We start from the raw sequence: 15122 nt of genomic DNA on the forward strand, positions 1-15122 counted from the left end.
TATACATAGAGTGTATGTTCTTTGGCTAGTCCCTAAAATTGAGAAGCAATTTAGTGTGTTGTGTAGCTTTGCTCTATTAGCCCAGATCGACACTAATGACATTTTTAATAGAATAATGGGCAGGTGGGCATCCGGACTTTCCCTTGCCATGGATCATTCCTGTCAGCTGGGCTTTTTCTCCAGTCTGATTGAAACTGCTTGCTTCTCTGACAGAAGCAAAGATATTCTTCTTTGTTCAGGACTTCCATAAAAGGTGAAAAGAAAGTCTTTGCAGACAGACTGGCGTGCCTGAATACATTTATTTTACTAGGCTTGTAGCCATAACAGTGGGCAAACAAATGCCTCTTACCTACCTCCTTATGTATACCATAGGATAGCAAATGTATAGGGCTAAATAACGCTCATTTGCTCTGACTTCTTTTTTCTCTGTTTTAAATCATTGTCCAAACTTGCATTTTTAAGTCATTCCCTTGTAATCCTTCACCTTTAGCCCTGGGCTATTTGAGCAATCTCTGGCTGTGTGTGTTTGTCTGTGTCTATGTGGGTGCACGTACATTGTCTATGATGTTGGGGGGTGGAGTGGCTTTCTTTCTAATCCTCTTTCTTTATAGAGAACAGACCTCAAAGGGTTTTCTTTCCTAGCTTCTTAACATCTCTTCCAAACATAATGATTCTAGACAGACCAAACAACTGACCAGTGATCCATCGTGTTTTAATCATTTACAGTCGGATTCCTACACAGTGGTGCCTGATATTTGGTTTTGAAGAATGCTTTTCTGGGGAACACATTCAATCTAGCATTTCTGAGCAATAAATTACCTGTGTTTGGGCCCTTGACAGGCTGTATTATTTCTCCCGTGCTGACAATAATGCATGATTTGGAAAAATGCTCCCCTTTGAATTAAAATACAAAAGGTTTTGAATTTCCAAGTTCAGGACAACGAGTAGGCTTTCAACAAACAGACTAGACCCAAATCTCCCCAAGAGAGGAAAGATTTTGGGGGTGAAGACATGAGGGAAAGGAGGCATAAACACAAGCATTTGTACAAACACACGACTTGTGTTTCTTTAGGGTGGGGAGAATCATTTGTATCCTGCACTGCCCCAGATGCTCAGTCAGCTATATAGTTATAATTATACCACCATGAGGCAGAGCAGAGCTCTGTGCAAATATTATGATCACCCTGTATCACTCAGGAGAAATCTGTAGTGTCCTGTCTAGTGGGGAGCTAACCTCTATCCATCCCCACCTGGGAGTGGGGGTGGGGTGTGGAGGTGCTGCGACTGTTGGCCCTGCAGGTAGACTACAAGGGACACTGATTCACACCTGTTTGCCCACTGGGGTGAATCAATCAACATCTATTAAATAATAACACTATTGTTTAAATGCTTGTAGAAGAAAGAAGCAATTACTTTCATATGTAAGCATATAGTACATGTAAGTACTCCCCAGAATGAAAAACAATTCCAGAATAATAATGTGACCTAGAAATAGAAATATCTTCTGCCATGTAGGTTTAACCCGCTTTCAGGTTAAACAAAAGTAATTTGGGTTCCTAGTTTCATTAAACTAGTTTTAAGATTCAAGATAAGAGTGAAGATTACTCCCCAAGAGGCAATATACCTCGTGGGGTAAGAATCTGCCCAGCCTGTGTGGGTCAGCGGGTTGAACATCGTCCCCTGGACTAAGAGGTTTGATTCCTGGTCAGGGCACATGCTCGGGCTGTGGGCTTGATCCCCAGTAGGAGGCGTGCAGGAGGCAGCAGATGGATGTTTCTCTCTCACCTCGATGTTTCTATTTCCCTCCCTTCTCTGAGTCTGGGCATCACTTTGGGCAAGTTATGTGACCTCTGTAAAATTGTTTCCTCATCTGTATATTATAGGAATCTGCAAACTGTGGCCTGCGGGCCAAATCTGCCTTGCCGCTGAGTTTTCACGAGAATTGACTGTTATGTAACGTGATTAGTGCAGGGAATTCCAGTAAGAAAATCCTGGGCTAATGCTGCCCCTGAAAATAAATGTGTGTGTAAAGTTCCCAAAGACAGAAAGAAAAAAAAAAAAAAAAAGACAAAACTGGGAAATAATAATTCCAGCACACTAGCATTTCTCTTCAATTTACAAGAATGCATGGCGTGTCTGAGGGTACTTATAGGAAAATGAAACTGTCTCAATGTTATCAATCTAGTTTAACCCAACAGCAGCTGGGCTGTAACTTTCCCTTAGATAATTCAGTGTTCATTTTAACAAGAGGTAAAATGTTGCCATTGATAATACTTCTTGATCAGTTATTATTTTTGTTGTTATTCTTATAATTGACTATTTTATGGTGAAAGTCTATTTAAATAAATAGAAGCACATTAATGTACCTATTTTAAAAATCCTTTCTAAAGATACACTTGATACTCAAATTCTTCATTACTGAAGTAAGAATGATGAATGAAATATAAGGATACATTTCATGGTAGAGGTTCTTTCCCATTCTTCTTTTAACAATAATAAAAGTTACACTACATTGAGTGCTTCCTCTAAGTGCTACATTGAAGTTAAAATTTTTTTCCTAAGGGCCCTGTGAGATAAATAGGGAACTGGGAGTGAGTATAATTATTCCCACCGATGTAAAATCTTCATGCAGATGTAGGCTAAGGGAAAGCATGATAGCACCTTTTAAAATGTCCCTGTTCCAGCAAGGCTGGGGTGGCTCAGTGGTTGAGCATCGACACAAGCACCAAGAGGTCACCAGTTCAATTCCCACTCAGGGCACATGCCCAGGTAATGGTCCAGATCCCCAGTGGGGGACATGCAGGAGGTGGCCAATCGATGTTCTCACCCATTGATGTTTTTATCTCTCTCCCGCTCCCCTCTTCTCTCTTTAAAATCATTAAAGAAAAAAATTAAGAATAAATAATTAAATAAAATATAAATGTCTCCCCATTCTCCCCACTTTGGTGCAACCACAAGGGCCTTATAATCAAGCCAGGACTCTCTTCAATGGAAGCATGTGCCTCTGTGTCCAAATGAGTTTCTATTTAATTGTCATTGTTATTATGAAATCAATAATCATAGTAAAAGTAGTGCGGATGCCGCTGTTTGTAGTAATGCTCACTTCTTGGCCCACTATGGAACACACTGGGTTAGGCCCCTGGTACACAGTAGAAAACACAACATTCCCAATGCCATGGCTCTTACATCTTAATGAGCAGATGCAGATCAAATTTAAAAATTTTTAAATAACCCTGGCAGGTTTGGCTCAGTGGTTGGAGGGTTGGCCCGTGGTTGGACCAGAGTCGTGGGTTCGATTCCGGTTAGGGTGATATACCTCAGTGGCAGTTTGTCCCCAGCCCTGGTTGGGGTCTTGCGGGAGGCAACCAGTCAATGTGTCTCTCTCACATGGATGTTTCTCTCTCTCCCTCCCACTCTATCTGAAGATAAATGGAAAAATATCCTCAGGTGAGGATTCAAAACAAAACTAGAAAATATTAAGAAACATTAAGTTCTCTGATAAACTGTGGTGAGTAAAGTGAAAAGAACACTTGATTATGTGGTCAGATTAAAATAGGGTGTAAGATGCCCAGCTGCTGTGGCTCAGTGGATTGAGCGTTGTCCCACGGACTGAGAGGTTACGGTTCCAGGACCAGCCAGGGCACATGCCCAGGTTGTGGGCTTGATGTCCAGTAGGGGGAGTGCAGGAGGCAGCCAACTGATGTTTCTCTCGCTCTCTCCCTTATTCTCTCTCTAAAAAAATCAATAAAAACATAGTTTAAAATAGGGCATAAGAGGTTGTAACCTCAGGGAAATTTAGACTACATAACTGATGAACAAAATAGGTCCAGAGACATGGAAGCATGGAACAGACTGACAGATCCCAGAGGGAAGGGAGGGGCCGGAGGAGGAGATTAACCAAAGAATCTGCAGCCCATGGACACAGACAATAGTGCAGTGAAGCCCTGGGGTGGGGCAGGAGCTGGGTGGAGGCGGACAAGGGGGGAAAATGGGGGACATCTGTAATACTCTCAACAATATAAATAAATTTTAAAAATTATGTCTCAGATACCCTCTCACCCAGACAAAATGTTTTAAGAATCTGAAAGGCCTTGTCCAAAGATGCCTATGCTCAACCCCAAATAGAGTGAAGCTGGTCTCAGAGATATTTGAGAGTGTGGCTTTGTCGAATGGCATCAAATCTTTATAAGATTTATAAAAAGACAGGAAAAGTTTGAGAGAATGAAAACTGCGGAGTCACCTCCGGCTTCGACCAAATAGAACGGAAATCATTCACACTTGGACTTCCGTGAATAGGAAGCACACTGAGAAAATTACTCAGCTGCACACATAAGCCATTTGTAAAGAAAAAGAAGATGACTCACAAAGAGATATGAAGAGCCATTTGCAGAAAGGAGAACTGAGCCCTAATCAAAGTCTGGAAACAGGGGCCCAGTTGGGTTTTATAGTTGCTATTGACCAGTAACTACTATAGGCCTTCCTTTTGCACCGCTTTTAAATTGCATTCATCCAATCACAGGTGTATGTGTAGGAGAATTGGAGTTGGGGGGTGGGTCTAATAACTCATCTCTTAGTTCACACGCCTTCAAATAAAGGGAAATCATACTTAGGAAGTTGTGACTGAAGAACTTCCCCTGGAATCCTCCTTCTACCCCATTCCACTTGATGAAATATTCTGGACTTGTGCCAGAACCTGACCTCATAATGAGATAAGACCTTTGGGGGTCTTGGGAAAGGGTAAGTTCCTTCTGTGCGTGGGAGTCCAGGATGTTGAACAATTCATTCTCCCTCCACTTCCTAGCAACCACTGCCTAGCTGTCTCTACAGTTTTGCCTCTTCCAGAATGTGATGTTGTTAGAATCATACAGTGTATAGCCTTTTCATCATACCAACTTCTTTCACTAAGCAATACGCACTCAAGTTTCTTCCATGTTTTCTTATAGCTCGACAGCTCATTTCTTTTTATTGATGAATAATATTCTGTTGTATAGATGTGCCACTTTATTTATCCATCTATTTTTTATAGGAGATCTTGGTTGATTCCAGTATTTTGGCAATTAGGAATGTAATTCCCACAAACATTCATGTGCAGGTTTTTGTAAGGATAAGCATTTTCAACTCATTTGGGTAAATACCTAGCAGCACAATCACTGGATCATATGGTAAAACCAAATTTAACCTTGTAAGAAATGGCCAAACTGTCTTCAAGTGAAACTCTCTCATTTCACATTCCCATTAGTAATGAGTAAGAAGAGTTCCTAATGCTTCATATCTCCATCAGCGTTTGGTATTGTCAGTATTGTTGTTGTTACTCCTTAGGATACTTTACACAGATAATCATGTCATCTGTGAGCAACGACAGTTATATATATATTTTTCCCAATATATGATGCTGAAGAAGAGTGGTGAAGGAACATCCTTACCTTGTCTTCAGAAGTAAAAAGAAAACATCTGGTTTCTCACCATTAAGTATAATGTTATCTGTAGATATTATGTAAATGTTCTACATCAAGTTGAAGAAGTTCCCTTCTATTTGTAGAATGTTGAGAGTGTTGCTTTTTTTCAATCATGAATGGGTGTTAGATATTGTCAAATTCATTTTCTGTATTTAGTGATATGATCATATCCTGTTTTTTTCTTTAGCTTATTGATATGATGGTTTACATTAATTAATTTCCAAGTGTTCAAGCAGCCTCGTATATCTGGAAAAAATCCCACTTGGTTGTGTTGTATAATTCTTCGTATACATTATTAGGTTTTATTTGCTAATACTTTGTTTAGGATGTGTTCATCTACATTCAGGACAGATATTTGTCCCTATTACCTGTGGTGTTCCTTTTCATGATGTCTCTTTGGTTTTGGAGAATCTAGAATTTTTGTCCTCATTTCTTCCCTGAGGATTTCTTTCCTGCTTTGAGTATTTCTCATGAGAAGTTCAGTTACATTCTAAATTATTTTCTTTCATATGTTAACTTTTTTATTTTGTTCTTTGAAAATTTTTGTACTGGCTCATTATTGTATTTTGAAGTCTCACAGTAATGGGCCTTAGTGTGGTCATTTTTGGAAAAAACAATTGTGCTAGACATTTGTGTATGATCCTTTTATTTGAAAACTTAGATGCTTCAGTTTTAGAACCTTTTGTGTTCTTTGTTTACTAATTGTTACCTTTAATTTATTTTTTTTATTAATTTATTTTTGTTACAGATATTTTTGCCTTTCCCCCATTGACACCTTCCCCCGAACCTGCCCCCTCCCCCGCCCCCAGCATTGTTGTCTATGTCCATGGTTATGCATATATGCATATAAGTTCTGTGGTTTATCTCTTCCCTCCACCGCCCCCATCCCCCTCTTCTGAGGTTTGTCAGTATGTGCCATACTTCTATGTCTCTGGGTCTATTTTGTTCATCAGCTTGTTTTGTTCATTATATTTCACAAATAATTAAAATCATGTGATATTTGTCTTTGTCTGATTGGCTTGTTTTGCTCAGGATAATACTCTCCAGGTCCCTCCATGTCATCTCAAAGGATAAGAGATCTTTCTTTCTTACAGCTGCATAGTATTCCACCGAGTATATGTACCACAGCTTTTTTATTCACTGATCTATTGATGAGCATTTGGGTTGTTTCCAGATCTTAACAATTGTAAATAGTACTGCTATAAACATAGGGGTACATATATTCTTTCTGAATGGTGTTTCAGGCTTCTTAGGGTATATTCCTACAAGTGATATCACTGGGTCAAATGGCAGTTCAATTTTTAATTTTTTGAGGAAACGCCATATTGTTTTCCATAGTGGCTGCACCAGTCTGCATTCCCACCAGCAGTGTACTAGAGTCCCCTTTTCTCCACACCCTCGCCAACACTTGTTGTTTGATGATTTACTGATGGCAGCCTTTCTGGCAGGTGTGAGGTGATACCTCATAGTTGTTTTAATTGCATCTCTCTGATGATTAGTGACATTGAGCATTTTTTTATATGCCTCTTGGTCATTTGTATGTCCTGTTTGGAGAAGTGTCTATTTAAGTCCTCTGCCCATTTTTAATTGGGTTCTTTGTCTTCATTTTGTTGAATTGGATGAGTACTCTATATATTTTGAAAATTAACCCCTTATCTGATGTATCATTGGCAATTATGCTCTCCCACATAGTGGGTTCCCTTCTCATTTTGATGCTTGTTTCTTTTGCTGTGCATAAGCTTTTCAGTTTGATGTAGTCCCATGTGTTCATTTTTTTTCTTTGTTTCTCTTGCCTTAGGCATTGTATCAGTGAAAATTCTGCTGCGTGTGACGTCTGAAATTTTGTTGCTTACATTTTCTTCTAGGATTTTTATGAATTCATGAGTCACATTTAAGTCTTTTATTAATTTTGATTTTATACTTGTGTGTGGCATTGGTGGTCTAACTTCATTTTTTTGCATGTAGCTGTCCAATTTTCCCAACACCATTTATTGAAGAGGCTGCCTTTACTCCACTGTATGCTCTTGCCACCTTTGTCAAATATTAATTGAGCATAATGACTTAGGTCAATTTCTGCATTCTCTGTTCCATTGATCTATATGCCTGTTCTTGTGCCTATACCAGGCTCTTTTGATTACAATGGCTTTGTAGTATAACTTGACATCCAATATTGTGATCCCTCCTACTTTGTTCTTCTTTTTCAAGAGTGTTGTTCGCTATTCAAAGTCGTTTCTGGGTCCATATAAACTTTTGGAGTATTTGGTCTAATTGTTGGTATTTTGATGGGGATCACATTGAATCTATAGATTGCTTTGGGTAGTATGGGCATTTTAATGATGTTAATTCTTCCGATTCATGAACAAGGTATATGCTTCCACCTTTTTATATATTCCTTTATTTCTTTTTTCAGTGACCTGTAGTTTTCTGAATATAAGTCCTTTACTTCTTTGGTTAAGTTTATTCCTAGGTATTATAGGCATCTCTGTCTTGTTTCTCTTCTTAAAGGAAGTGCTTTTAGTTTTTGTCCATTGAGTATGATGGTTGTAGGTTTTTTATATATTGCCTTTATTATGTCAAGATATGATCCCCCTATTCCAAAATTGCGGAGCATTTTTATCAGAATGGGTGCTGGATTTTGTTGAATGCTTTATCAGTATCTATTGATATGATTATATGGTTTTTATCTTTCATTTTGTTTATGTGGTGTATCACATTTATAATTTGCAAACATTGTATCATCCTTGCATCCCTGGAATGAATCCCAGTTGGTCATGATGAATACTTATTTTGGTGTATTGCTGGATCCAATTTGTTAATCTTTTGTTCAGGATTTTGGCATCTGTGTTCATCAGGGATATTGGCCTGTAGTTTTCTTTCTTTGTAGTTTCTTTATCTGGTTTTGGAAATAGGATTATGCTGGCCTCATAAAATGAGTTTGGTAGTCTTCTGTCTTCTTGAATTTTTTGGAATAGTTTGAGGAGAATGGGTGTTAGATCTTCTTTGAATGTACAGTAAAACTCCCTCAGGAAGCCGTCCGGGCCTGGGCTTTTGTTTGCTGGGAGTTTCTTGATTGCATCTTCAATTTCCTTAGTTGCTATTGGTCTGTTCAAGTTTTCTATCTCTTCCTGGTTCAGTTTTGGGAAACTCTGTTTCTAGAAATTTGTCCATTTCACCTAACTTGTCCAATTTGTTGGTATATAATTATTCATAGTATGTTTTAATGATCCTTTGTATGTCTGTGGTATCCGTTGTTACTTCTCTTTCATTTCTGATTTTGTTTATTTGGGTCCTCTCTTTTTGTTTCTTGGAGAGTCTGGCTAAAGGTCCATCAATCTTGTTTATCTTTCCAAAGAACCAGTTCTTTGTTTCATTTGATTTTTTTTTTTTTCAGTTTTCAGGTCGTTTATTTCTGCTGTGACATTTACTATTTCTTTCCTTCTACTTGCTCTGGGTTTTACTTTTTATTTGCTTTCTAATTCTTTAAGTTATAGGGTTAGAAAGTCAATTAGAATTTTTTTTTCTTGAGGTAGGCCAGTAGTGCTATGAACTTCCCTCTGAGGACTGCTTTCACTACATCCCATAGATTTTGTGTTATTGTGTGTTCCTTTTCATTGGTTTCTAGAAATTTTTAAATTTCTTCCTTGATCTCCTTGGTAACCCATTTATTGTTTAATAACATGCTATTTCGCCTTTAGGTGTTTGAATATTTTTGTTGTAATAGATTTCTAGTTCCATGCCACTGTGATCTGAGAAGATGCTTTGTATGATTTCAATCTTCTTGAATTTGTAAAGACTTACTTTGTGTCCTAACATGTGGTCTATCTTCAAAAATATCCCGTGTGCACTTGAGAATAATGTATATTCTGCAGCTTTGGGGTGAAATGTTTTGGAAGTATCAATTAAGTTCAACTTATCTAGTTCATCATTTAAGGACTCTGTGTCCTTGGTAATTTTTGTCTAGATCTATCCAGTGGTATCAGTTGGGCATTCAAGTCACCCACTATGATTGTATTGATATTGATCTCTCCCTTGAAGTCCTCCAGAGGTTTTTAAATACATTTTGGTGCTCATGTATTTGGTGCATATATGTTTACCAGGGTTATAACCTCTTGTTAGATTGAGCACTTAGATATTATGTAGTGACCTTCTTTTCCTTTTATTATGGCCCTCATTTTGAAGTCTGTCATATCAGATGTGAGTATTGCTACACCAGCTATGTTTTCATTTCCATTTGCTTGGAAAATTTTGTTCCATCCCTTCACTTTCATCCTGTGTGAGTTTTTTGTTGTGAGGTGGGTCTCTTATAGACAACATATATATGGGTCATGTTTTCTTATCCAAGCAGCTACCCTATGTCTTTTGATTGGATCATTTAAGTCATTTACATTTAAGGTTATTATTGATACATACTTATTAGCTGCCATTTTTATTTTATGCCCGTGTTTCTCTCTCTCTCTCTCTCTCTCTCTCTCTCTCTCTCTCTCTCTCTCTCTCTCTTCTTCTTCTTCTTCTCACAACAGTCCCTTTAGCATTTCTTGCAGTGCTGGTTTGGTGGGGGTAATTTCTTTAGCTCTTTTTTTGTCTGTGAAGCTCTTTATTTCTTCTTCATTTTGAATGACAGCCTTGCTGGATAGAGTAGTCTTGAATTCAGACTCATGCCTTTCATTGCTTTGTATACTTCATGCCACTCCCTTCTGGCCTGCAGTGTTTCTATTGAGAAGTCAGATGACAGTCTAATGGAAGCTCCCTTGTAGGTAACTTTCTGTCTCTCTGTTGCTTCCTTTAAGATTCTTTGTCTTCCCACCCCCTCTTCTGAGCATGACCAATGGACATGGACAACTAAGCCGGGGACGGGGTGGAAAGGGGGGGGTGCCAATGGGGTAAAAAAGGTAAAATAACTGTAACAAAAAAATAAATAAAAAATTTTAAAAAAGAGAAAATACATGTGAAAACATAAAAGAAAAAAAAGAAATAAAAAAATTAAAGATTTGTTCCTAAGAACCATAAAAAAAAAATTAAAAAAAAGATTCTTTGTCTTTAGAGTTTGCCATTTCAATTATGATGTGTCTAACTATGGGTCTTTTTGGGTTCATCTTGCTTAGGACTCTCTGTGTTTCCTGGACTCATGTAACTTTTTTCTTCACCAAATTAGGGAAGTTTTCTGTCATTATTTCTTCAAACAGATTCTCGATTCCTTTCTCTGATTCTTCTCCTTCTAGTACCCCTATGATGCAAATGTTTTTATGTTTTCTGTTGTCCCAATGCTCTCTTAATCTCTCCTTTTGCTTTTAAATTTTTTTACCATTTGCTGCTTTATTTTGGTGGGGTTTATTTTTTTTAGCTGCATTTCATTTATCTCATCTTCGACAGAGTTCTCTTGTTCTTTCATTTGGGATTTGTTTCTTTGTTTCACCATTTTGGGTATTTCAGTGGGTTTTGGAGCCTGCCAAATTTTCCCTGTGGGTATTGGTGTTCTGCTGTTTGTGGCTCTTTCTACTGTGTTTGAATGAGTGTGGGAGAGCCCACATTAAACACCACTGTCAAGTCTTACTTTCCTGGGTAGATGTGCAAGTCCAAGAAAGGTTCAGTTATTCTCTAGCTTTTGGCCTGGAGGCTATTAGTCTCAGTTACTCAGGGTCTTAGAATGTAGCCCTGGTGTTCTGAGTAAGAGGATTTCTAGAGGGGGGGCAGATGCTGGTTGTTAATGAACCTCAATTTGCATTTCTTTGCCTCACCTGGAAGGGGCTGAATCTCCAAGGGTGGGGCTGCTGCTGTTCCCCACAGCTCTGGGAAGGAGCAAGCTGGCCACTGTCCTTTGTGGCCATGACTCAGCAAAAACTCTGAGCGCCCTCCAAATCCCAGCTGTCCCCACAGAATTCCAGTCGAGTCCACCTCCTTCTGCCAGAATCCAAGGTGAGTGGCTGTGGCTATTTTGGCGCTCTGTCCCAGCTCTCTGTGCTGTGGAGCAGACTTGGATTTTTTATCCCTGAGGGCACTGCTCACAGCGAAGACCACTGCTGTCCGTGGGCTCCCAGCCCACCACCCTCTCGCACCTCTGTAGATCCTACCAGTGTCCCTGGTTATATGGTCCTATCCCACTGCTTTTCTGTTGTTGTTTTTTTTCCCCCGACTATTTGTCTTTATTTTAGTTGTAATTCCCGTTTGGTCCTGGAAGACTCTCTGTGTAGCTTCCATTTACTCTGCCGCATTTTTGCATCCCTGGTGGGTTTTTTTTACCTTGTCTTCTAACTTGCTGATTTGGTCTTAAGCATCTTCTAATCTACCACTGAACTTTTCTAAGGTATTTTTCATAATAGCTATGCGATTCTTTATTTCCTCTTGAGTTTTATGCATAGTTTCTACCTCCTTTTTTAAGCTGATGTCGTTCCCACTGAGCTCTTCATAATTCTCATTAAGTAGCTTGTAGTTCTCACTAAATTGTTTGAGCAACCTTAAAATCATTGCTTTGAATTCTTTATCTGAAAAATTGCTTTCTTCTATTTCATGTAGTTCCTTTTCCAGTGGTTCCTCCTCTTCTTTCATTTGGGTGTTGTTTCTTTGTCTCACCATTTTAGCAGTCTGGTAGTTCTAGGCCTGGTGAGGGATGTTGGAATATGTAGGCAGGTTGATGTGTATCAAATAAGGCTGCTGTGCCTCCTAGACTGTTTTTGTGTGTGGAACCTTTTGCCTGCTGTGGGTCCTGGAGGACTGACAACTGGCAGCTGGTACTGGTCTGTCATTGTAGGTGCTCCTGGAGTGTGTGGGTCCAGCTGGTGTGCTGCTGGTGTGTGTGGATCCTGCTGGGGCACTGCTGGGGTGAGTGGCTGTCTGGTGGGGCTCAGCTCCTGCTCAGCTGCTGCTGATTTTTCTGGGAGTGAGTGTCAGCTCCCGGTTTGCACTGATACTGCTGCTGCTGTTACCAGGGGGTGCTCTCAGCTCCCAATCCTCTGCTGCTTTTGGGGGCTGAGGATGTTCAGCTCCCAGGACTTTGATGGTGTGGGGGGAAGGGCTCTACTCCAAATCTGCTGTTGAGTTGTCAAGGGTAGGTCTCGGCTGCCTGAGCTTTGCTGCTGCTTGGGGCACTGCTCCTGATCAGCCTCTGCTGATGCTGCTGGGGATGGGTCTCAGCTGCGGATCTGTGCTGCTGCTGCCTGGGGATGGATGTCCACTCCCTAGCCTCTGCAGCTGGGTGTGTGTCTCAGCTCTGGAGCCTCAGCTGCTGTTGGGAGTGGGACTCCACTCCTGCCCAGTCACTGATGCTGTGAGAGAAGGTGCTCAGCTCTGATCAGGCTGCTGCTGAGGGGGGTTCTGCTCGGCTCCTAGCCTGTTGTGGCTACTGCAGCAGGCACCTCTGCGGTGCGCTGGTCCACATTGACACAGTGGGGTTCACTGGTCCAATGGTGCAAGGCACACTGGTGGAGTCAGGTTGCTCGGCCCCAGCCTCTCCCTGCCTCCTCCTCCCAGAGAAGGCCAGGGATCTTCCGAAACGGCGGGGCCTCCCTGCGGTGCAGGGAGAAGCACCCCAGTGAGCTGCTTAGGCTGCTCGCCATCTAAAGCACAGGAACCCTCTGCCCCAAGTTTCTGCACTGCGCGAGGTTGCTCGTCCTCACTCATGCCCACTCACACTCACTCACACTCTCACACACTCACCCTCGCTCCAGCTCTGCCTGCCGCCATCTTCCTTCTGTTGTCTTTTTTTGTAACTCTTTTTAGCTAGCCTTTAGACCTCTGGGACTGATCTACTAAGACTATTTTTTTATGTCTATTGCAATTTCCATTTTATTTTGTTCTTTCTATGAGGATACTTTGGTTTTATTATCTAGCTCTTAGATGAACCTTTCATTTCTATTTTCATGTTTCTAGTTTCAAAGGTCCTCTCTAGGTAACTGACAGTTCCATTATTATAGTATTCTTTTGGATACAATGACTTGTCATTTATCTGAGAACATAAGTTATAGTTTTAATCAGTTTTTGTCTTTGTAGTCCCTGATTTCTGAGTTCCTCTTTTTCTCTTTGGTATCTTTCTTTTTGGGTAGAATTTCCTTCGATAATTAGGGATTTTTATTATCTATTCATTTATTATGAATAAAGCATCAGAAGCCCAAGGGGAAGCATTGTGTGAGGAAATGGACCTTCTAGCTGAGATGCTTTTTCTTTCTTTTCTTTTTGTGTTAATCCTTACCTGAGGATATTTTTCTCATTGATTTTTAAAGTTGAAGGGAGAAAGGGAGAGGGGGAGAGGAAGAGAGAGAAAGAGAGAGACATACATGTGAGAGAAACACTACAACTGGCTGCCTCCTGCACGCACCCCAGCCAAGCACAGGGAAGAACCTGCAACCCAGGCACATGCCTTACCCAGGAATCGAACCGGAGACCCTTTGGTGTGCAGGTCAAAGCTCTAACCATTGAGAAATGCCAACCAGGGTTGAGGTGCTTCTTTTTTAGAGTGATTAATTGGGAACCCTTTTATTTCATAATGGAAAACCCACCCCAAGAATTTCCGGTTTTCTCAAAACAAGAACTGTCCGGTCGCCTGCTGGCAATGTGTCCTGAGCAACAGCAGGGGCTAGGGCCGCACAGTTCCACCTATAGACTGTTACTGAATCCTGTGTTTTAGTTTTGCTGTTTCTTCTGCCTTCTGCTTCACCTACTGTCCCTGAGCCCAGGGCTGCTTGTTCCGCTTCAGAATAAACCGGCCATCTCTTGCCAGACTTGGGGTGGCTGAGCCTGTTGACTCTACACCTGGGGAGGAGATCTTACCTGGCTGTCTCTGGAGACGCTTCCCACCAACTTCCTGGTTGCAGCTCTGCCCCATCCCCTGCTTCGTGTGACATTCGGTCCAGGGCCCTGGACAGAAGTAAGCACAGTTCCGACTGCTGATCGCTCCAGCCAGCGCTGTACCCAGCTCCAACTCCTCCACTCGCGTCCCACTCACTGCGAGTCATTTCCATGGACATCTACTTTGTCTTCTTTCATTCTTTTCCTATTGTGTTTTTACCATTTTTATTATTTCACTTTAATTAGGTTTGGGGTGAGAGCAGGAATTAAAATTAGGTGTTCAATCTGTGTTTAGTCAGAAAGCTACTGGGTCATCACAAACATATAAAACAAAATTTGGGAGGTGTCAGACCACGTTATTCTAGATCTCCAAGAACACGTGATTACTAATCTGGACGTGCATGTGGGTAATTTAAACGAAATCACAAATGGACCTAAGTAGCCCTGGCCGGTTTGGCTCAGCGGTTAGAGCGTCGACCTGCGGTCCTGAGAGACCCGGGTTCGGTTCCTGCTAAGGGCACGTACCTCGGTTGCAGTTTGTCCCCGGCCCGGGTCGGTCGTGCGGGTGGCAGCCACTCGATGTGTCCCTTCACATCGATGTTTCTCTCTCTCTCTCTGTTCCTCTCTCTCCCTCCCACTCTACCTGAACAAAAAAATGGGAAAATGTCCTCGGGTGAGGATAAAAAAAAAAAAAGGACCTAAGTATTTGCATTATCAAACACTTCAATTTCTAAACTGTGTAATTCATATAATTTTCTGTCCCTAAAAATGCTATAATAAATAAAGGCTAAATGATTTCCTAGTTGTCTAACATTGATAATTGATCTTTTTCTCTTTACCATTTATATGAGGTCTTATGAAAGTATGTGGAAGCTAAACTTAGACATA

The sequence above is a fragment of the Molossus molossus genome, unplaced genomic scaffold (genome assembly GCF_014108415.1).
Source record: "Molossus molossus isolate mMolMol1 unplaced genomic scaffold, mMolMol1.p scaffold_m16_p_10, whole genome shotgun sequence".
Taxonomy (NCBI): domain Eukaryota; kingdom Metazoa; phylum Chordata; class Mammalia; order Chiroptera; family Molossidae; genus Molossus; species Molossus molossus.